Raw genomic sequence first — 24756 nt, forward strand, 5'->3', positions numbered from 1 at the left:
GGAGGACTTGTTGCAAGTCTTGTACAAAGGGGATGACTGGCCACGATGTATATAAATATGACTTATCTTTGAGATGATGGATTTTCTCAGGAAATGTGTGTTTTATGTTGAAGAGTCCTTGGGTACTTGACAAATACCGGTTATGTCCCAGCAGATCATTAAAATCTAGAAGATGACAAATATTTGAGTTTGCACAGGGAAACTGGGATCAGTTGTGAAAGGAAGTGATGTGTGAGACAGATGTGAGGCAATTCGACCCAAATAAGTCATAGTGACATGACCTTCTTCTTTCTGTGGCTCAGAAACTGTGTGACAGAAGAACATGCTTTAATACGGAGGAATGTCTGATACCAATGGTGTTTCAGATACAATTAGAAAATTATATATATACATTTATTAGAAATGTGTAATAATAGGCCTGAGATAAAACCTCCAAATATTGTGTATGTAATCATCAGTGGTGAAAGAATTCATATCTTGATGTAAGAATATTTAAGACTCCTCTGTTTACTGAAGAAGAAGCATTAAATGTACTCAAATTATCAAGAATAAAGGTACTCATTACAGAATATGGCCCATCAGGACTGCATATACACTGTTGGGAACAGGCTGAGAAATGATCTAGTACAAGATGGATAATGTGTGGAAAATGAAAATGGGCGCTGCTTTGCCTTCCCTATTTACTTCCTCCTCCTTTCTTACCTTCACCTTCCTTTGTTGTTGTATGCTTCACAAATACATGCAAATCCTTAAGTGTCACACAAAGGAAATTGATAATGATGTTAATGTGATGGCCGGCAACAATGTGCTTTATGTTGTTTGTGTTGATTCCATCTAAAAAAGAATACAGATTGAATTAAAAAAAACAAAAAACATATTATTTTAGAAGTTGACCATCTACTTTGAGTGTGTTTGTTGATAAAAGTGACAAGTAGCGACAGCTGTCAAAGGTACAATATAAAATAATGTACAAAGAGAAGAAAAAAAGCACAATGCATCCTGAAATGTAGTGAAAATATATGTAGTAACTGAAAGTACCTTAAAAGGGCAGCTTTTTTTTTAAATCTAGTTTGTTTTCTGGTGAGCCTGCCTTCTCTCAAACATAATATGACACTCTGCCTGTGTTTGAAATGCAAAAAAAAAAAAAAAAAAAAAATGCAATGCAAAACCATAGGTTCCTCACACCAAACCCACCTAGATTGACAAATATATATACATATCTTCAATGCTTCAATGTGGTAGTGCAATAATTAGCCAACTCACATTTTAGTTAATTCTTTAAAAAAATAAATAAAAAAATCCTGAGTATATTATAGTTTAGTCATAATATACGTGTGTGACTTTGTGTATCCAAAAAAGTGTTATATAAATCCTATGAATTATCATCATTATTATTTATTTTATTTAAAATGTAATTGTAGTTAATTAATTTGTCAAGATAATTATACATCCACAGGTCTGTATGGTTGAATGAATATTCACATGAATCCACGTTACGAAAAAAAATCAGATGGGAAAAATTGGTATTATTATGGCAGGTTGTTTTTAAAAAATCTATAACTTCAGTTTAAACCTCTTCATAAACAGTGTGTGTGTGTGTGTGTGTGTGTGTGTGTGTGTGTGTGTGTGTGTGTGTGTGTGTGTGTGTGTGTTGTAATTGTGTCCATGAACCGCTTGGGCGAGTCTCTCTCTCTCTCTGTGTGTGAATAGGAGGGAGATGCTGGATTCGGGAGAAGGTCCGCCATTATTGGGAAGCTGAAAAAAAGAATAGCCTTAAACCCGCCGTCACACATTCGGCCTGTAAGGGGCTTAACGTTAGAAAGGACGCGGTTCTGTTGTTGCGCTAAAAAGCGACGCTTTGGCAAATGAAGGCAGAGCTTGTGATCGCGTTTCATACGGACTCTTTATTTTAGACACAACAAAGGAAATAATAATTGGTGAAAACAACGTGGTGGTTGAATCAAGAAGGGGGGGAGAGAGAGAAAACACACACACACCAAAACAGCGCTTTTCCAACGCCTCCCCCTTTTCTCCTCGCTTCCAGCCGCGGTGAAAGGGGACTGGAGTTTGAACAGCATTTTTTTCTTTTCCTGACGAGAATTGATTGTGTGTGTGTGTTTTTTTTGGTTGTCGTCTCTCCTCCTCTCCACAGACTGGGAGAGATATGCATCTCGTTTCAGAAAACTTCACTTTGATGAAAACGAGCTCGTAGTGCGCGAGGCGACGGACATGTCGCCCGTTTATTAAAACCAAACGGCGGAAAATAATCGATGTGAAACGCGCTGGTAGGAAGTGTTTTCGTCTGTTTTTTTAAAAGTCTTTCACCGGCTGCGAGTCGCGGAGGAGCAGCGAAAGAAAGAAAGGAAGGAGTGGACGAGGCACTGGAGGGAGAGGAGGAATGCTATGGTATGTAGACCGACACTAGACACTCTTCTCCTGCACCAAATAACACATGTGGACGGACTATTTCACCGCCGTCGGACGGATTGTTACGCGTTTACCTCCTGCCGACATCGCAGCTTATTTGGGGTGTATTTGTAGAGCTGCGAATAACAAGAAACTGGGAGTCAACCCCAGCCCCCCCCCCCCCCCCCTCTCTCTTTTTGAGAGCTCGTGCGATTTGAAGCCCTTAATAGTAATAATAATGATTATTCTAATGACGATGCATTTGTTTACACCAATAAAACCGGTTCTAATGTAGCTTACAGATGCCCTGTGTGTGTTGAAATGGGAAGTTTAGAGAAGAGAAAGGAAGTCGTAAAAATGCAAAACATTAAAATTGTTTGTACAACAACACCTGGAATCCATTGGTCTTTTCAGGCCTGGAGATATTCCCCATATGCGTCTAATATAACGAGCAATAAGGACTTCTATTTGGTAGAGGAAGACTAGGATGTTTGGCTGTCAAGCAACTGTTTAATGCTGTGGGCTATTTATCAATGTTTAAAACGTCAACAATTAAGTGACTTGTAAATGAGGTTTCTAAGTTGTGAGCTTGGCCTTTTTATTTGATTATTTTAATTTGATGACATGATCTTAGCCACAAACTGTGGCCCTCATCGTGTTCAGGTCACGATGTAAGCTCTTAAACATAATGAATGTTTGTCGTGATTATTTTCCACTTTTGTTAAATGTTCCACTAAACTTTGCAAACATCAGAGCTGCATGTAGAGGGCTTCCTGTAGATAATGTGTGTCCGCCCCGCCGGGAGGTAACTCTGCTCCTGTTTCTACCTGTCACACAGACGGCTCAAATCTCCTCAATCTACAGCGTTTGTGTAGCCATTCCAAATATCTTTATCTCATGTGTGGACGTTTAACTTGAATATCTGGATGCTGCATGTCCACGTGCCTCCACGTTCATTGATAAGGTACCGATGACTGATATGATGCCCCCAATGATAACAATTAACACGAGCGTTAATCTATTCTCGTGCCAGAACCCGTCACCGGTGTGTCACGGCTTTATTCTCACTCCCACTGCAAAGCGGTCATTGCAAACTGCCAGCCACTCCCTTTTTGTCAGAGTCCTGCCGCCGGACTTCAGTGCCTTCATTTCAAAAAAGTGATCTTTCTACCTGCCTGTTGGGTATTGATCTGAGATCGACTGTGAAAGACTTCAGAGAGGGCGATAAGTGGTGGAATGTCTTTGTAGGGATGTGGCCTTAACACAGATGTGCGCAGCGAAGGGCTGTGGCCCGCACTGCTGTGTCACTGCCAGATAGGGGGGGCGTTTTCAAAACAGGAACCTTGTCATTTCACAGGAGATAGATGCTGTTGTGGAGCAAACATGTTGTCTCATAACCCCGCATGTGCTTTCTGATGAGTTTCTCACTCTTTGATCTTAATCAACCTTGTTGGGAAGACATTCCACGGGGGAAGTAAACACCCGTATGCACGCTTTCCTTGGCAAGGCGGCCTCTTTGCTCTCAGGTAAATGCATTAGCAGCTGTCAGCACTTCTGTTCTCGGCTTGATTGGGCCCTTTGCAGTGTGGTCACACCTCTCCAGGAAGCCTCTTCTTCCTCTAATAGCCGTGCCGTTTGCCAAGGCAGGATGCTAGCTACCGGCATACCCACTCACCCCTGTCTGTCTGCCCGCCTCTGAGCTGCTGATCGTGTCGCGGGTCCCTGGACTAGAACATGTTCCTGGGATTAGAGGAGGGCAGGCTTTGTTCGTCAGGATGTAGGCCAGAGATTGGGATACATCCTTTTGATGAGGACACTGGATGTGAGATACTGTCCCATATTTTGTGTGCAGAAAAACAGGGTTTGGCATGCTTTGTCACAGACGCAGTGGAGGGGCATCCACTCCTGTTTGTATCAAGTCTAATTCTAATAGTTCTCACTTTACGTCTCAATGCAGAAATCAAATGAGAAAGGCATCCGGAGAGTACTTGAGCCCGTGTGTGTGAAACAACATTTTAAAAACCAGTAAGGTCCGCTGTGAGTTATTTTGATAAGGAATAATGTGTTTCTGGCTTATTGGCGTAGTATCACTTGATTTGAAAATGTGTCCCATACAATATTATCTCCGCCTTTGAATGAAACGGTGAAACTCGAATGCCGATTTCACAGCTAGCGTACCTGTCAACGCAGGGTTTCTCAGCTCCGTATACCGGCCGGGTGGAACATTTCCTTGCTCATCTCAAAATGTGCCGTTCCCAAAAATCTCTTCCCTCTCTTGTATTACAGGAGAGGGTTGCTTGTGAGTCAGTGTAAGCCTGTGTTTGATGGAGAAAGGAGCTAATTATAGCGGGCAGCTTTGGAGTTTGGTGGACCAGATTACAGTCACTCTCCTCTCAATGGCTGCCTTGTTCTATGGGCCGATTATTAGGCAGAGAGAAGTGCATTCTGGGATGATTGTATCTGAATTTCCATTAGAAAGTGTGCCTGCCTCAGATGAACTGAGGGTTCTCTTCTCTCCCCGCTGGTTCAGCTCCCATGCTCAATACAGATTTGCAGATGGGGACAGCTTGATATAAAGGCCTCTGTAGTGTGCCCTATTCTGATTTAAAGCCAGTTTAACTTTGTATCCTGAATGGCCGAATTATGTACGAGGGGAACTGACCCTAAATCAGCCGTGGTGGTTGTGCCTTGTTTTTCTTTGAGGGAAACAAAGATATGCATAAACCCCTTTCATAACAAATGGTTCACTCAAGAAGTTTGAGAGTCATTTTTATTGAAATCTATCAGTAATAAAGATTGCATTTGCTCTCTATCCTAAGCCCACCTTATTATGATATTGCTTTTCCAATACAAATGCATTATTAATGGATAACGATAGTGGAAAGTCAGGGCTTTAGATATGATTAATGATTAGAATGGTGGCCGTAGGGCTCTGTTGAGATAGTTTTAACTAGCCTTCATATTTCTTCCCGAGTGAAAGAAAAAGACAGTGTTTGGAAGCACGGTGACCATGGAGATGAAGGACCAGGATGTAAACCACAGAGGAATGGTGACCTCTGGACGTGAGCGGCCGTGCTTTGCTATTCCAGATAAAATTACACAACAGAGGGACAAGGCTAATGGTGATTTGGAAGAGCGGAGGGGGAAACACGAGGGGAGAAACTAGGAGCAGTGAGAGAGTGACACAACAAAGTAGGTAGTCAGTTGGAGGAGGAACAAAAAAGAAAAACAAGCCAGAAGAACGAGAGAGCAAAGTAAAACGCGAGCTGCCAGTTTCTGCTTCAGGCTGTGTTCCTGGTATGTGCCCTTTCAGCTTTGTGCTCGGGGATCAACCAATCAATGACAGCCATAAGTAACCCTGCAGCTTGGCTATTGGCCACAGCTGAATTCCATGACTCAGCACGTCTGTAGATAAGATGTTATGATTGAGTCGCCTCCAACCAGTTGGTTTGACTGCTGCTGCCGTGATCACGCAAAAACAAGTTAGTCCCACCGAAAGTTCTCCTAAAGTTTTGTGTGTTGAGTCTAAAAAGAGAAGCTTGTCATGCTTGAATACATATTCCATTATCAAGTTAAGGGTATAACAGTATCTGATTGTTTTCGGCAGCGTTGGTGTTTACGCTGACTGTACTTTGGATGTTGAAAAGGCTGTAGACACACTGGAAACCTGCCTCGAGAACAAAGAGAGACGGCCCTGAGATCCACCCACACACGTATTAAAGGATCACTCTGAGCATGTTTGTAGTCCCTGGGCACTAATACACACATTTCCCACACTAACCCAACACTTAGTTTTTCATTTTTATCTTAACTTGTTGTGCTGACCTTCCCCTGTGTCACTCGCAAGCCTCCGGGCCTCATTGCCTAAATTGGGCTGGAGTTGGGCTGAGAAGTCCCTGTGTGTCATTGTTTGACTTTCTCTGTGGATGTTCTCCCTCGTGGCGCCCCTGGGGTTTCCTGCAGGAAGTCCACCTACCAGTCTATGTTATCCTCCTAATAATCAGAATAACAATCAGGGGAAAAAAGTGTATCGTAGCCACCTTGATGAGAAACCACTAGCTACTGGAAACTAGTCCTTTAATGAAGTTTGCCATGTAAACGCTCTACTCCCTCCACATGCTGGTCGTTCTGCCGCAGGTGGCACACCTCCTGTTGAAAAGCTGCAGGATGTGTGTACTCACACGACTTGTTGGCTCAGTAGGAATAATGGTGCTGAGCACATATCTGTCTTTTCCTATCCTTTTTTTATGTAGAGAGAGTTGGATTTCATATATTATGTATGATGGAACATTTCCCTTTGGTATCCTGCTGTGGAACTTTCCAAAATAAGAGACACCATGTGCAGTCATTCTATTTTGTGCTGAAGTTCGTCACCGTTGGGTGTCATCAATCGGATTAATTACAATCCTGAAAAGGGGGGGAAGACTCCCCACAGCAACTTCGGTGTGTCTGAGACCCTCTGAGGCCGTTATCTATGAAGACTGGCTGCACACGTAAGCTGCTTCTGTCAGGTGTAATATTACAACGTAGAAAAACAAAGCCCTGTGCTCATCCTCACCTCAGCTCTGTGCTGTAAACATTGTAATTGAAACCAATAGGTTGTGTGACTAACTACAGCTACTTGCCTTTTCGTTTCATTTAAAACACATTAGCCATAATGGGATTTAGTCTGGTGAAAGATGCCACAGGAATCATTTTAGTATCCGGCAGTTTACAAAATGTGTCGATAGATATAGTCCGTCTACTGTCATTGCCTCCGTTTCTTACCACTGTAGGTGGTGCTCAAGGTCAATGCTTATTGCCAGGACAGGAACATGATGTTTAGTTTCGGTGTTATCCCGCCACGTTGTCTATTTATCGTGATGTCTGTACATGCGGCTTCTGCGTTCTGACAACTTTATTGGAGGTGTCTCGGTACACCTGCAGCACTCAGACAGAGAAGAGCGAGGAGGAGTGTGGGCGGCAGAGTGGTCGTCTTCTTCTAGCGTTTCCTGATTAAAGTTGGCAGGTTTAATCACAGACTGATAAGCATCGGAGAACAAGAGAGAGGGACAGAAGTGCAGTGGAGAGGGAAGGAAAAAGGTGCCGGTGGACCCAAACAAACCCAAGTTCTTCTGACTTAACTCTCAAAGTGCTTTCTAAGCTCTATCGATTGCTATTGTTGCCCCTCAGCTTCTTTTTCGCATTTCACCGATTATTTCCATTTCTGTTTATTTCTGTTCCCATGGCTCCCCCTTCCATCCCTCAAATGTTCTGTCTTTGCACCCTGCACAGCTGTGGTTAAGGACGCAGGAAGGGCACCACCTTGTCACTAGATGTTTGTCTCAGATGCCACTTCAGGGGGATCTTACCACCACTGCGGTGGCCTTTGGCATCTCCCCAGTGAACATGTGCTGACGCTGTCTCTCTCACACACATAAAACACACAGAACCCTTGTACTCGGACAAGGGGCATCTTTTGCATTGTTGTGATTAGGTATTCCTGACTTGGAGCTGGCCCCAGGCATTTTAACATTTGCAAATCATTCCGTGGCTGTTATTGTTTAGTATTCACGGGCGATGCCACTCAACTTTTCACAGTTTGGAAGTTGTCATTGCAAATGGCTAACTTGCTTTCACCCGTAAGGACACCGCGGCCTGAATTAAAGTGTGTACACTACCACACACACACACAGTGTAGCTGACCGTGGCTGACCCCTCCTCACCACCACAGCATTACAGTCGGAGTGTTTCTGGCCGTTAGGCAGATGTGTGACAGTGGACATCATATCCTCTTTAAGGTGAGAAGATAAGGCGTCTGTATAGCCATTTGTTATCACTTATCACGGTCAGTGAGCCCCGACACCTCCACATCCCTTATCTGGCCCCGTCCCAGTTCCTGGCCCAAGCCCGGGCTCAAGCCAGCCCAGGGCTGATGAGTAAGCACTGCTCAGCCTGCGGATGGCTTGGGCCTGCCGTTATCGATTGCAGCACCACCGCCTGTCATCCAGCCACCACTTAGCTAATGATGTCCATACTATTGTCTCACGGCTGGGAAAACGGCCATAAAACAAGAGAGCGGCGACTTACGGTGGCGTCGGAGGGAAAGATGGATTTTACCGACGGAGGAGGCACACCCAAAGCAGCCTGAGCCAGTGGTACTGTGTTCTGCCTCGGATGGGAGCTCTGTCATTCTCTGCCTCTACCCCCCCTCCCCCCTCTCCCTTTTCTTTCTGTTGTTGGCTGTCTTTGTTGTGGTGCTGGTTCAGCCATCTGCATGAAGGAAACACAGACCAGGATTTCCACCAGTCTGCCAGTTTCTGTGTTGGCCTGGTTTTGACCTTGTTACTCAGATTGTTACTGTTGTTGGGCAAACAGCTCACTTGTTTGCACTTAAATAATCTTAGTTATGACTCACCTTGAATGCTTGGATCGGGAGGCAATTAGAAGAGGCTGCTGCGAACGCTATCAAGATACCAGAGTGCCATTTTAGCGGATTGTAAATGGCTTCAGCTCTGAGTTGGGTTTTCAGGGGGGTGACTTGGGTCATTTCTCTTCCCTGTGCCATAATTTCCCAGGATGCAGTTGGGGCCCCAAGGTCCATAGCTCTTATGTCAGAGTTCATTTCCTGTTGCAGTGCTCCAGCCGCTCCTGAGGATCCACCATTTTGTAACATTCCCTATGAGGACTGGAGCAATGTGTGTCTTCACTGCCCATTACACACAAACGAGGCCTTTTAACTCCGTATTTCATTCTCTCATCTCAGTTACAGAGTAGAAAACTCATTATGTTGCATTCAGCCTTACACTGAATAAACTGTAAGCCCAGCTGAGGTCACACTTTGCCTAATATAGTAGAAGAATGGTTGTGTATCCTAGTTACTGTTCATTAATCACAAAAGGGAGCTGGTTAAATGTTTTACAATGAAGACAGCCTCACAATGGTTTCTGCTAATATTTCTATTCATAATAAATACTCTGAATACATCTTCGGTTGCAAATCAGCACAAACCTGCGTCTTCATTTGCTGCTCTGCCGACCTCTGCGTATGTCCTACATGGTGAAGATAAAAGTAAGGGAGACATGGGGGAAGAATGTAAACATTTGTAGGAGTTGCTTTTGGTCTGACGGTTGTTCAGGGAGAGGACAGCCTCACCACACCGGGGCTTGTATTAGTCACAGTCATCGCAGAGAAGAGAATGCAGACCTTTTTGCCCAATGAGGGAAAAGGTCATTGGGAATGCAGTTTGTCAGGTCCGGACGAGATGGGCCTGTTGTAGCTTAAATCCTGTGACTGCCAGAAAGAAAACGAGATGGACCTCAGATGGACTAATCTGTCCTGAAACATGAATATGAAAACATTGGCAGAGACCCAGCGTTGTCGTCATCCTAGATGACTTATTGCATGTTGTTTTTCATATCATTTACAGTGTCGATGCAATCTGAGATTTCCACAGAGACCTTATCTCCACTGTGATGCATCACTTTGGTGGGTGTAGTGAGGAGCAAAGAGGGGAGGGGTCATTTCTCTCTTTACATTTGGATTAACTTTTAAAGTCTGCTATTTGTACAGGCAGATGTGATGTTTTAAAATGAAATGTGACGTGTCATAGTTACCTTCTCAAATGACAAAATGAATGTCATCCATTAAAGAGTCACTCCAGCTATCTAGAGATCAATCTCCATAAACTTAGGAGACTTCAAGAGACAGATTTAAATAAGAATGAGTCACACTCTTCTTGTTCCGAGTAGTCGAGCTCTAAAAAAAAACCTGGATCCTACATTTCCCATAATGCAACTTCTAGCTTCACTAGATACCTTTACATGTAAAATGAGTGTCACCTTAAAAAAATCCTAATCACACTTTAAGGATGCATTGAAACTTAGATATATTATTATTATAGATATTATTGCATGCTGTAATTGAAACTTATTATTAATTGAAATATTATTATAATATTGGAATAGTATGAGAATATTGATACAGCTTTATTATTTTGTTCTTGACTGTTAAATACAGTCGCTGTGTTCACCAGTGTTTGTTAATGCTCACTTTTATGTTTTCAGTCATTCAGTTTCTCCTAAAAGGCAAAGTAGTCCATCCCTAATGACTCTGAATGACTAATGGAATATTCATCCTGCAGTGGTTGTGGTGAATGCTGATTAAGAATTTCTTTTGTTCTCAGTCGTTGATCATATCTGACTGGTCAATGATAAGAAATAGCTTTGAACAATCAAGAACGACATGAAACGGGTTTAAGGACATGGTGGCGTCGTGGTCGGAGTTTCTCCATTATGCATCATAGGTCGTGAATGTTTGGCTTTTAAGATGCATTATGCAGAAGAGTTTATTAGAACATGGATGTGTTTTTTTACTCCAGTGATACTTGAATTGATCTTCACTTACCAGTATTTATCCAAATGCAGCTTTGCCCCATGTTGGAATGTGTACTCAGACTAATGGCATCCTAGCTTCCTAGTCTACAGTCAGGCCAAGAAATCTTTAGTCCAATCGAGCCTTTGTTATGATTATGCCTCTGCCTCTTCCAAGAAAAAACCCATATGAAGCTTTAAAACACTGCCACGCCTAATGAGCACAATCAAAAATGAGCGATAGAAATGGCATGAGAGCTACTCCTTGAGAGTACTACGTTAATGATTTATCATAACCATAAAGTGTGTCATGTGTACGTCAGTGAAATACACAGTGTGACTGATGGTATCTTTTTAAAGTTAAGAGCGATATGCACGTTTCTGGTCATTTCATGTGATTAGATTTCCACTGTCATTGTAATCTAGGATACATTCAGAATCACTGTGAGAGCAGTAATTGGTCATTTTACCTTGTCGTTATGAGTCTCCTGTCAAACATCTGCACGAAATGACACCAACGCTATCATTACAGGGATGGTAATGCAAATTTCAATATTTCCACCACCTGCTGTGTGAAGTATGTCTGCACACGTCAGTGATGAAGTCACAGAGAATAGTGAGACTGCATAAAAAAGTAGGAGAACGAGGCGGTTGCTAAGCTTTGCCTTCCCCCGGCAACGTCAAGTATCCTCCCGTTAACCCACATTTTAATAATGAAAAGTATTTTATTTTGTCTTCGTCGATGTAACATTGAAATAGCTTATGTTTAACTAATATGTGATTGGTTGTTTTGGTCCTATAAAACATGAGAGAGAGAGAGCAGTGTGCCGGACCGAAAGTTAGTTTCAAATGTTATGTAACTGCCGTTTATATGGTGACAAGTTTGCATCCATTAGTCAACTATAACAACCACGTGATCAAATGTTAATGAAGGACGGATGCCTTGAATCATCCGCGTCAGAGTGCAGTGAATTAAATCACCTGAAAACCACACCAGCTGCTACAATATAACCATACAGACCTCTACACACATCAGACCAGTCGGTTATAACGCAATATTCAGCTTTTTTTTACAAAGGAGGCGTCTGGCAGGGCTCATCATAGCTTCCAACTTTCTTTTTAGCAGAAGTATTGTGTTAATGTTTCATCCGTGAACCACATTGTAGTGCAAACACTGTTTTCATTTCACTTAACAACTGTGACCACGAATGAGGTGAGATACAAGAATTATAGGCAAAATGGCCTCGGTCTGATATAATCATAAAACCTTTTTTTAGCAAAACCAATTTTATTTTCTCTTACCTGATGGAAAACCATTCTCCATCTGTCTTTGTGTGCAGAGTTATGGTGATGTGTGTTCATTTCGGGACGCTCTGAAGCATTCAGACATTTCCTGAGGTAAAGATTTCCATTTTACTGAGCCGTCGTTATCAAGTTTAACTGCGACTGCCACAGCAGTTTCAGAGCTATGACTATTTACGTCTATCACTAGAGAAGCAATGGGAGAGGAAAGATGCCACCCCAAGTCATTAATAACTATGTACAGACTGTGTGGGCAAAAAGGCTCAAGAGGCCTAATTCTCCTTTATAATAAATCACTGCACGTTTGCTCGCGGGTCGGCTGACTCATTCAAATACGCAACAAGTGAGTGTATGAAGTGGAATAGTGGCATTAGAATGTGCCAGGTGCCACCAAAATTTGGGTTTTGCAGCCAAAGTCCTAAAGAACATTCATGTTAACACATGTCCACAGAGATGTTATCTCCACGGTAACGGTAGAGTGAGGAGCAAAGAGGGGAGGCGGCATTTCCCTCTTTGCATTAACATTTGAATTAAGTTTGTTTTTGTACACGTGACCTTTAAAAATGAAATGTCACATGTCTAATTTACCTTAAGTAATGACAAAACTCTGGGTACTACATTCCCCATAATGCAGTTTCCAAGCTCCACAACAGAGGGCTGTTTATTAGTCTGACTCCCATCTACAATATTTCAGCTTGGCTTCCAAGCTATGTAAATATAACCCCTCTCTGTCCCCAGTCTCTCAGAGTTTGGCCGTAGTGGATCAGATTCTAGGAAATTGTGCAACTCTGAGAGTATCCATGTGCAGCTTTTGGACCGCAGAGCTTGCATTTACGGCCTAGCCTTTTCCTCTCTCCCTCCTCCCTCCAGAGGTCATAGTTGACAGGAGACATGGGTGGGTGATGTCAGTTCTCCACCAAGGCCTCTGGGGATCCTCTGAGGTCTTGTGAGGTTGGGCAGCAGCACCGAAGGGGAAGACGGGAAGCAGTGATGGCAAGGAGAGGGGGGAAGGCACAGCTCACTGTTGCTCTACTTTGTTTTTTCACATGACGCCACTGAAGAAGGAGATGCAGGATGCCGATGGTTAGTGGTGTATCGCCTTGAAGAGCTCAGTCATGGGTGTGTGTGCATGTGAAGTGTGGATCTATGAGCTACTGGAACCATTTAGGGAGCCACAAGGTCTTCAGATTTGAATTTAAATAGGCATTCAGCAGTATTTTGTATTTTTCTTCCCCAGAATATCCCTGTTTTTGCTAAATCGTCATCAAAATACGATGAGTTGATATTTGCTTTCCTGATCTTCCCAGGAAAAGGTTTTTTTTTTTTAGTGCTCGCTGGGTTGTTGACTCGTTCACAGGGTCTATAATGTTCAACATCATGTGCAAAACGTGGTTGTGAGGGCTCTGCGAGCGTGTTGGGCGGTGCTCCAGGGACTCCCCGATGAGGTACCACGGTAAACAGCTCCTACTGCTTGCACAGCTGGGGCAGAGACGGGCCTCTGCAGTGCATGAAGGGAGGGAGATGGAGAGAGGGTTTGGGAAGAGGCAGACATGGGGAGAGAGAGAGAGAGGGGGAGAGAGAGGGGGGGGGGGGAAGGGGAGAGCGACTGGACCGACACAACAGAGGAATGCTGCGAGGGCCTTCGGGGCAGGATACAAACTGCAAAAAGCACAAGCGAGCGCAGAGGAAACAAGAGCAGAAAACTGATTATAAATGACAAATCCCCAGCTCTCGCAACCAAGCAGTGTTAGCCGCCGTATCCTGAGGGTGGGAAAATGCAACAGCAACAGCTCCGACTCCAATCCAATCTCCTCTATGTATTCCGCGCGCATGAGTGTGCGACTCTGTTTGTGTATGTGGCCTCTGTAAATTCAACAGACAGGACATTTGGCCCCTCCCCTCCTATGTCCTCTCTTCATCCTCTGCCCTGTGCTCGCTGCCCAGCGCTGATTGGCTGGGGGGGAGCGAGGGATGAGGTTTTGTCGTCTAATCTGCCAGCAGATCACCACTGATGGGCCTCTGTAGAATGGCTTTAGTAAATTACTGTTCCAGGGAAGGGCAAATCCCTTCTATCAGATAGCAGCTCTCTCTTCATCCCTCCCTCCTTTCTAAGTCCTGCACTCTTTCTCTTCACTACATCAGTCAGGCTTTGACTTTATCTCTTCATCGCTACCTTGCTCTCCTCTCTCTGTGGCTGTCGGCTTTTGCTTCTCTTTCGTTTCCTTTTGTTCGTTGTTCGTTGTGTATTTGTTTGGTTGTGTGAACGCCTCGTGTTGTGCACCTATTTGCGTGCGACTTGATTTAGTCCGCCGAGGGGCCTCGCACCCGCCGAGAACGAGATGAGCTGCTGTCAGAAAGTGTGTGTGTGTGTGTGTGTGTGTGTGTGTGTGTGTGTGTGTGTGTGTGTGTGTGTGTGTGTGTGTGTGTGTGTGTGTGTGTGTGTGTGTGTGTGTGTGTGTGTGTGTGTGTGTGTGTGTGTGTGTGTGTGTGTGTGTGTGTGTGTGTGTGTGTGTGTGTGTGCTCTCAATCCCCTGTTGTGTTTTCGCATCTTAACAAGATGGACCAGTTTTCAGGGCGGCCATCTAGACAGGAGATTATACTCTACAAACTGCCTCAGTAGCTATAAAATAGTGTTTGTGGGTCGGAGGAAACTAGTTTTACTGTTCGTATGTGGAGGCAGGAATAAAGAGGATTATGAGTGAGATACCTGTAGATAGAGGGTTTTTGTCTCCCTGAGAGCCCGAGGTGGAGACTGTTGGCTGCTACGGGAAGCCGAGTGGAGCCAAACTCCCAGTGACCTCGTGTGTTTCGTTCCAGCTTCCTCCTCCTCAGTCACATAAAACAAGTCCCTCTGCAGTGACATATGGCAGCCAGGCATGTCTGATGTCACACGATGCGAGAGATGCACAAATACCACGTTTTCAGACCAAGTACAAGCACTTACGTTTGAGTACTTGCTGATACCGAGTACCGATATGAGTAACTAATAATACCTATCCCTTAGAACCATTACTTTGAGGCAGACAGCTGAAAACTGCTGAACTCATTGATGTGGTGGAGATTTAGTGGGAACTGCCTGTTTTGTGCATACACTGCAGCTGGCGACAAATGACCTGTTTAACCTGTTTGTGCATCGGGTTCTTGTTGCAGCTGTGCAGCTTATTAGGCCCAACTGACAAGAGGTTAACGCCACGTTGCCATAGTGAATCCCTACACCTCGCTGTCGCCGCGACGACACTCCGGCTCCATAACAGGTGGTGTAGAGGAAGAGGCGGAGAGGCCACACGCACCCTTTTCATTGAAATAGTTTTATTGCTGGGGTGTTGTGATGAGGTGTCTCAACAAACAAGATTTACAGTCAAACAACTCAGCCGAACTATGTGTTTGGTAACGGTTGTTGTTGCCGTTGTGACTGTTTTTTGTAATGAGTATGTTTACATGCACAGCAGGATCCCAGCTTTGAGTCATATGCTGGTTTTGATCATGTTTCAAGATAAGATGCTTACAAGGAACATGAGAAGCCTCGTTTTTCAGAACCCCGGCCCGTATACAGATTATAACATGATCCAGCTTTCTGATTGTCTGAGGTTTATGATGATGTTTTCTATATCCAGCTGACTTACTTCAGCAGTTTAGCATGAACCCACGTTGCTTTCTGGACCGACTTGATTATCATATCATATATTATTATTAATTATCATTTAGGGCTGCAACTAACAATCATTTTTCATCATCAGTTAATATGCCTGTTATCGTTTGGATGAGAAAATGTCCAAAAATATGGAAAAAGCAGATCACAATTTTCTAAAACCAAAGTTGTTGTTTTTAGATTTGTTGTTTTCTAACCAGCAGCCAAACATGTTAATTTTTCTCACTCTAGAGGACAGTAAAAAAACAGCAAATCTTATTTTCAGAAGCTGCATTCAGGGAACTTTTGTTATTGTTGAAAGTTTTATACATCATTATATCATTTACTATTGTAAATTAGATGTTTTACTGACTTAAGTATAAAAAACTAGAGGACCGCCTGCATTCATTACCGTGATCAGAAACAGGGTATAACCATAATTCTATCTCTATCAGCGTGCAGCAGCTATCATATGAAGGTTTCTGAAACCAGCGTATGATGTAACATGCACAACACGTAATCAGAATACTCCCAAATAATCCCAGAACCTGATCAGAACTGGATTCCTCGTGTGCTAATGCTAACCCGATCAGTATTTCGCGGGGGATCTCGCTCCTCTTTGGCTTACACGTGTTCAACAAATCGCCTGCGACTTCCCATTGTTACCTGGATCACAGAGGTGTTAAAGCTGCTGCCTGGCTGGCAGTGATGTGTTGCTGCCCCCTCTGATAATAATGAGCAGACTGTAGGGCCTCACTCCGGCTGGTGTCCAGTACCGATGACAATGACAGGAGCACTCCCGTTTGGTGAGCCCCACCCTTCTTTATCGACTCTCTCTCCCCCTGCAGTCTGAAGCATCTGCCTGCCACACATGCTCCCTCCCTCCCTCCCTCCCTCCCTCCACAGTCCACACTGCTATCGCTGCGGCTGCTAGCTATCCAGCTCACGCCGATGTCAGAGCCTCTAATCTCTCCAGCATAAAGGCCATGCAAAGGGAATTTATGTTAGCCCGCCACGGGAAGAAAGGGAGAAGCGGAGAATCGTTTGAGCAGGTTGACAGATAAGGCTCTTGTGCGTTCTGTGTGGTGCTTTTTAAGCCACGTTAAGCTGCTTAATTAGACATAATCTACAGACCCCAGACTGAGGCGGAACTAATGAAGTTAAAAGACTCAAATCCCATCCTACCATCACACTCTCCTTTACTCCATGCCATCACTCGCCTCTCACTCTCAACACTGCTCTCTCCTGCCTGTAACCCTCTCTGAGGATACCCGACGCTCTCGTCCTCCACACCATCCCACTCCTAACATTTAAAACCAGCCATGTCTTGCCTCACACCCAGACGGGTTGTGCTGCTCCCCAAACATAACATGGATCGTGTGTAAATGTAGCATGTTGAACTCTAGAAACGGACATCGATATTCGGTGCATGAGAACACTAGACATTTTACAAAACTCAAAATTCTACTCATCCAGAAAGGTGTGATCATTTAAAGGAATGACATTTTGGCAATTGTTCTTATTGCTTTCTTGCAAGAGTGGATGAGTGGCGGGTTATGTTACCTGGCAGAGTCTGCTGTCTTTGAGCACATTTCCATCTCTGCAGCAGATCTGCTTCCACGGTCTCCCCTGCCCTTGTTCTTAAGCCTCCCCTCTTCCTCTTGCAGAAAGGAGAGGATGTGTTTCTCCTATCAGCAGCACACTTCCCTTCCCTAATCCCAACATGGAGCAAATCCGTGCCCTGACCATGCGTATGAATTTTTCATCTACTGGGTGGATGAGCGATTCCAACTTTTTTTTTTTGCCAGCTTACAATGCGCTGTGTTCACACAGCAGCGATCGACGTATCCTCCCTGGTGTCGCTGTGGCATGTTTATTGTTTACATATCTCCACTATCTCTGCATCTTGCAGGACCGGCTTCTTCGCTGTGTTTTGAGTTTTTATCCCTGAAGCCGAACAGCAGTTATTCTTCCTTTGCAGTGGAGCCGGCTGGCATGCTAGCTAGCTCAGCCTCTGTCCAGGAGGAGATTGCAGCTGATCATTGTTGGGTTTCATCATCACCATGAATACGCTGCTTCACCGGGGATGGCCTGTCAGAGAATGTTCTTCACCCCATTATCTTTCCGCCTCTCCTTCATGCCCTCCGTTAGCCCCCCATCCTGCCTGCTCTTTACCTGGAGTGGCTGCGGCCTTTTGTGCTGTCAAACTCATTCTGTTCACTATGTCCATGAGGCAAAAGTAAACACAGACCGCAGGCTTCAGAATCAAAATGACTTTTAGTGGCAATCAGCTGCATAAACAAGGCAATATTTTTCTGTGCACGTATATTCAATGCAATCTTTCTCAAATTGTACTTTTTCTATCTCCTTGCTGCCTCCCCTCCTTATGTGACAAACGTCTCCCCGCGGGTGCTGCCCAGCATCATGGTGGCGTTGAGTGGATGTGAGAGCGGCGGCATTCTGGTCTCGCTTGATTAGCCAGTCTGCGATGCTGTGGGCAGTTTTGTTTAGTTGCTGAATGGGCTGTTCCACTGAGAGCGCGGGAGACGACAAGGAGCAATGGAGGAAGGAGGAGACGGAGGGGAGAAGGGTGGAGTGGAAAAGGAAAAGCAGGGGGATGCTGGGGGGGGAGATAAAAGCTAAAGGGAAAGGATATAAAAGGAGAGATTGGGAGTAGATGAATGAGACGGGAGGCGAGGCTGGAGCAGAAGGGGAAAGCAGAAATGAGGAGAGGACGATGGTGCGGAGGCAAAAAGAAATGACCTCTTCTCCTTTGGAGGGAGAAGATAACTGAGTGTTTAGAAATGCTGAGGTGGACAGAAGGCATATCTTCCACCAACACAGCACCTGCTCGCCTGCCTGCCCCCTCCCATTCATTGACCGACTTTCTATTGTGTGCTTGTGTGACTCTCTGCTTAAAAGAACGTGTGTATCTATGCATACATACACATAATTATGCATACAGTTAGTATACCATTTTTGTTTCAGCCCATAAGATAGCAGCCCGCCATTTTGTGCTTGAAACATGCTGATACTCACGACAAATCCCCGAATCCCTGCACTGCACCACCTTAATACATGCATGCATTAATAGGTTTTTTTGTGTTGTAAAATATGGAAGGAGGTCTGTGCAGTAGTTCCTCTCTCAGTGTCTGCACATGCTTACAGTATCACATGCAGCGTTCCTATAAACCCCTGGGACCGGCAGCACAGTTCTTTTTAGTGAATTGTATTCTCTGATAGTCACACTGCACTCGGGTGTGGGCGGGATTGTGGAGGAAGCAGAGGAAGGAATGGTTGTGACTATGTTGTCGGGCTGAAAGTGATTTTTCTTAAGAATATTTTGAGAAAGTTGTTGTTATTTTGTATGAATTAAAGTTCAGGTCCGTATTTGTGTTCTACACACCACTAGGAATGGGATGATAGAAGATTTTATCAACACAATAAGTTGATTTCCATTATCGGGACAATCGTAAATAAAAAGTGAAAAGATAGAGATAGTTTAAAATCAAAATACTTTTTAAATGTATTTATCATTCATTTAGAGACCTTATGATTTGTGATCATCTTAATCAAGATTATTTTAATTGTTTTTCACTGGAAAAAAAGGTGTTCACTCAGAAGATGTGTGCCCTATCTATATATTGTTCTCATGTAAAGTGATTGAAGTTATTTTAAGAGTTTTAATCACATTTTGATGATTATAGGTATACTATCTTGAATCACAATTATCTTAGCCATGAAATTTTCATATCATGCCATGCTGACATACTTCTACATACTGCTAATACTTCTACTCACTGCTTTAGCAAACACAAGCTTTGTGGATGGAACAAAGTGGCTTCACTGAAGGTGAATGGCTACAAATGATGTCGTGTGATTTTCCTGAAAGTCCTGATCTTCATCAGCTCTCCATTATTCACACACAACAGCTGCTTTTACTAACTGCTAGCTACAGATCTAAAACCGACGTGAGGAAATTAATTATATCATTTCTGTCAAAAAAAAGATGTGCTTTCATGGCCTTGTGCAAACAGCAAAAACAAAGCCTGCCCCTCATGTTTTTTTTTAAACAAAAACTATGCAACGTGGTGTTTCTTCTTCAATAAAACGATCGGGTGCAATGTGTAAATAGGAGTTTTGTAGTTTGGCCAACTCACACGATTAACAATAATTGGCCACAGCTGAGGAAATCTGTGGGTGACAGTTGTCCTTGTAGTCTGTGGAATAGCTGGTTTAAACTTCTACTTGCTTGGTTTAGGATGCAGTTAATTATGCTGCTTCATTACAGTACTCTTGCTACGGGAAAATAACACCTTCAATTTGGGATTAAGATATAAAATCAATGAATCGTTCGGCCCTACCATATTGTCTCTATAGATGAAAAGAGCGGGCTGGTGGCCGGCTCGTTTGTTTTCAACACAAATCGTCTCCTGAATCATCCCATCCTCCGCCTGCTCGCCGTCTGATGACCAGACTCCATGTTTATCCCAGCGGAGGCAGACGGAGGATGTTGAGAGTGCTCAGAAATTTGTATTTGTATTTGAAATTTTTCATTTCAGTATGAAAAGGAATAGTACTTTTTGTGCTGTTCAGGCCTTTCCAGAGGGGGGGGGGGGTGTGTGTGTGTGTGTGTGTGTGTGTGTGTGTGTGTGTGTGTGTGTGTGTGTGTGTGTGTGTGTGTGTGTGTGTGTGTGTGTGTGTGTGTGTGTGTGTGTGTGTGTGTGTGTGTGTGTGTGTGTGTGTGTGTGTGTGTGTGTGTGTGTTATTCTGTGTGTGTGTGTGTGTGTGTGTGTGTTCTGGAAGCAGGCTGCGTTGTAGATGGAATAAAGTGAAGCCCACTGTGAGTGTGACAGTATTGGCTTGTTGCTGCTGATGGGGGGGATGAATGCTGAGTACTGTGGGCAGGCAGAGCTGCAGTGTTTTCTTGTACCGGATGTGCTCGTATTCTGCAAATCTCTCTTGATGATAAATTCAAGGTTGCGCACTAAAATGAAAATATAACAATAAGCCCCCTTGAGCTCCTTCTTTGCCATCTCCGAGCCTCACTTCCTCTTTCGTTCTCTTCTCACTTTCTCTTATTCCTCTGTCCTTTTAAGTGATTCCTCTTTTCTGACTCATCCAGTTTTTTCTTGTCCTAGAAACCCTCTTGCTTCCTTTATTTGTATCTATATGTTTCCAGTCCTCCCCCCCCCCCCCCTTTTAACAAATGGTCTGTTGAAAAGTCGACTGGAAGAACACACCCAAGCACACATTCGTTCACACACAAGCTGAAGACTGAAATAAAGAAGCCCTTATCTCTCCTACCAGAGACACGTCGTTCATGTGCTCGCATGCAGATGAATAATATATGTGGATGCACACACACACACACACACACACACACACACACACACACACACACACACACACACACACACACACACACACACACACACACACACACGAGTAACCAATTGGTGGCGATGATGCTGACATGGACCGTTGTGTGCTGTGCGTTTGTGCTCTTTGCAGTGTGTGTGTGATCTGCTGACTGCTGTCACTGTGGTGGGATGTAGAGTCTCCAAGGCCATGGTGCTGATGAATGGGACTGTTGTCACCACTGAGGTCCAGCTGCCTTTATGCTGCATGTTCTCCTATTATACCACAAGCGCTGTATGTGCGGTGCGTCCGCACGCATGCATAGTAAGCAACTAAAGAATTAAACAATTCCTGTGTGTGTGAGTGTGTGTGTGTGTGTGTGTGTGTGTGTGTGTGTGTGTGTGTGAATTAGGTGTTAACAAGGACGTCTGAGTGACGTGTCGAAGCCACGCGTCCTCGTCTTTGTCTGCAACATGACCCGGAGCTCTGTGGAACGTCACGCCGGACAAACATCCATACATTCTCTTGGTCTGCATGGATCTGTACGTGAGCGCGTGTCTTTGGCTCGCTGAAGGAGGATGCCTCCTGTGCCAGCATGTAGATGTCGGTGTGTGAGCAGTGGGCTCCGGGAAAACGCTGTCAAAGCAGAAGCTGAATAATTTGCCTACAGACACATTCATGATGCGGTGACGTGTGCGCATAAATTTGCCTTCCAGTAGACGTGGCTGTGTGGTTTACAGATGGTGTGTAATATCAGAAAACCCATACCTGGTGCAGGGAGGTCTTTTTTCTTCTGTTCTTTACATGCAGATTTGGTCCCACTGGTATCTCTTAGGAGACAAGGACAGTATGCACACTTCACACACACACACACCATATTACACACACGTGTATGTGGAGAGATGTAGAGGATTTATGCCTTCCTCTTCTTTATGCAGATGAATCCGGTTGTGATTTGTGTGGAGGCAGGTAGTTCTGGGATCAAAGAAATGAGTGTAGAGCCTTATGGGATTACTGTGGCCTCAATTTGACCAAACAGGTGTGACTAGCAAATATTCTACCCGATTTTCACATATATTTTACAATTTTACACATATTCAATCTAACATTCATGCAGTGATAAATTCTCAAACATAAACTCCAGGAACACACTGTACTCTATTGCAATATGTGTATGAGCTTAATGGAAATTCTATTCTCATTTTGTCCAAATGGGTTTCAATCTGTGGATTCTGGTAAACAACAGTTGGACCATAGAAACCATTCACTTTCTGTATCTCTTGATGGAGATCTAAGTGAGCAGTGTAGACCTTGTAGGAGTTCTGTGAATATGTACACGTCGTCTTTGCTCCAGCCGACTCTCAAAACTCTCAATTTGCGTATCTTTTATATATATTTTTCGCTGCAGCCAACCTAAACTAAATCCCAAGATTCCGCGTGCTGCTCACCGTGCTCCAGGCTCTTCAGCAACCCGTTAACGTCCTTGCATTTAACATACTGGTGTCCTCGTAGCAGGCGGAGGATAGCTCGACATATAGTTTGCACGTTTCACCAGTAAGTCTGCATGAATTCCCGACACCTACCTGACACATTGCTTGTTAATTTCTGAGGGTGATACTCCTGGTTAGAGAAAGCAAGACTTTATTGTTGGTCTCTCTCTCACACGCACACACACACACACACACACACACACACACACACACACACACACACACACACCCTCCTTCTTTCAGGGATCTAAATGGGAATCCGCCTGGAGGTAAACATGTCGTGTGTCGTGCGGCCCAGCAAACAGACACCCTGACAGGCCAGTTAATGGGGAGATGAAGGGATAGAGTTTAATAGGCAGCAGAGAAATTATAGTAGATTTATTTAAACAGGGCAATATTTACCAGTCTGACCATGTCAGATTGTGTTTAAATTGCCTTTCCTCGCCGTATCATTTATCTTTAAATTCTTCTTATTTAATCCTGCTCGTTCATTACCATACTCCCCTGATTGTGCCAAGAGTTTGATTTAGCCTCCATCATAGATTGTTTTATACTGAGACAAGAGCCTCACTTAAAAACCTAAACATCAGAGTGGATTGTGGGATGTGAGCCAGGAGCAGTCTGCTGCTACTGCCCCTTAAGGATTTTAAAGGTTATTTTATGCTAGGAGCTAATATGTAGGTACATTGCTTTACATTAATGTATAATTTGAAAAGTTTCTGGCTGCTACATAGAATTTTCAAACTTCATATTTATTTTTTTATCTGTTATAGTTGTAGCAGGTTTCAGCTTGTGATTCAGCTTGCAACAGTTTCTTTCTTTCACTTCCCAGCGCCGTCTAAAGCTCGCTCTCCCCTTCCTACCGCCGTGGCAGCAAGTCTCCAGAGTGCAATAGGAACAAGGCTTTATCTGGTTTAATTCGTTTAGTCCTCCCTCCCTCCCAGTAGACTGTATCACGTTTGGTTGTTTGGTTGTGCCCCCTCGCCGTGTTGGTTTGCTTTATGAATGAGTCCACTCAAGGTCATGTGGTCACCGTGTGCCCGTCGAGGCTTTGCACACGCAGCTACACATACTTCCTTTATCTCTTGACTTGTGGAGAAAAAAAACAGAAGGGAAAGAAAAGGAAACAAAGTGTGCTGGAGAGATTGTAAGAGAGAGAGAGACAAAAGAGAGAACGTTAAGTCCCCAGATGTGTGTTGAGTGGATGCTGGCGAAAATAATCCCTCTTTACTTTCACCAGACAATCACAGTAATGACCTTAGCCTCATCAAGAGACTGACCTGCATCTCCAGGGAGACAGGTGGGCTGTGTGAGTGGCCTCCTCCTCTGTCTGAGATCAGGGATTAGAACGACTCAGAGATGGTGCGTCGTGCTCGGTCCGTGCATTCATGTGTCTTGTGAGGTGAGCGTTATCTAAGATGACGTCAGCACTTGAAGAGGCTGGTTTTGCATTTGAAACACTAAAGGGAAGAGGCTGCAGTAACGTTGGCCCTGTGCTGCGTGAATGGGACGTTTTAGACACATTTAGTTTCTGGAAGTTATTATAGTCTCATGCAGTCGTCGTCAGCTTAGCTCTTAAAACAGGCTTTCATCCCTAAATCTGAACACCCCTATTTAGCATTTATCATTACTTCTTTCCATGAAGCATCCATCACTAATGAAGTATGTAAACAGGTAATGCATAATTGCAGTATAACATAGCTGTTATTATATTTAATTGTGATTATGCACATTAACCTATGCTTCCAGTCTGTTATCACATCAAAGTAGGAAGTACAAATTAATCTTAGGTGTATTTACATTAATTAATACATAAAAATGTCCCTATCCTATCTTCAAGTTCACTTTAACGCATGTATCTTTGTATTTAAAAGGAGTGCACACCTTTTCATACTAAAGCAGGGATCCTGGTCTTGCCTTCCTCCGGCCTGTGATGTCAGAGAGAATTTGGAAGCGGATCAGCTCACCTGATTGGCCAGTGGGCTCATACGTAAACTCATATAAACATATGGCATATGAGGTAGTGAGGAGCAACAGTCCCAATCAGAGGAAAGAGAAGGGATGGGCGGCGGAGGAGGGGGCGAGTGGAAAGGAGACTTGGCATCATTGCTAAGTTGATGAATTAATGTGTGTGTGTGTGTGTGTGTGTGTGTGTGTGTGTGTGTGTGTGTGTGTGTGTGTGTGTGTGTGTGTGTGTGTGTGTGTGTGTGTGTGTGTG

General features: G+C 44.0%; 1 protein-coding gene across 1 annotated transcript in view; it reads left to right on the forward strand.

Annotated features, from left to right (window-relative positions):
* Positions 1 to 2099: 2099 nt before the first annotated feature.
* arhgap35a (Rho GTPase activating protein 35a) overlaps positions 2100 to 24756 on the forward strand; it is a 58714-nt gene continuing 36057 nt past the window's right edge. The window contains exon 1 of the mRNA XM_084018655.1: positions 2100 to 2406. The gene's annotated coding sequence lies outside the window, so the exon portion shown is untranslated. The remainder of the gene's footprint in view (positions 2407 to 24756) is intronic.

Source organism: Eutrigla gurnardus, assembly GCF_963514095.1.
Source record: "Eutrigla gurnardus genome assembly, chromosome: 10".
Taxonomy (NCBI): domain Eukaryota; kingdom Metazoa; phylum Chordata; class Actinopteri; order Perciformes; family Triglidae; genus Eutrigla; species Eutrigla gurnardus.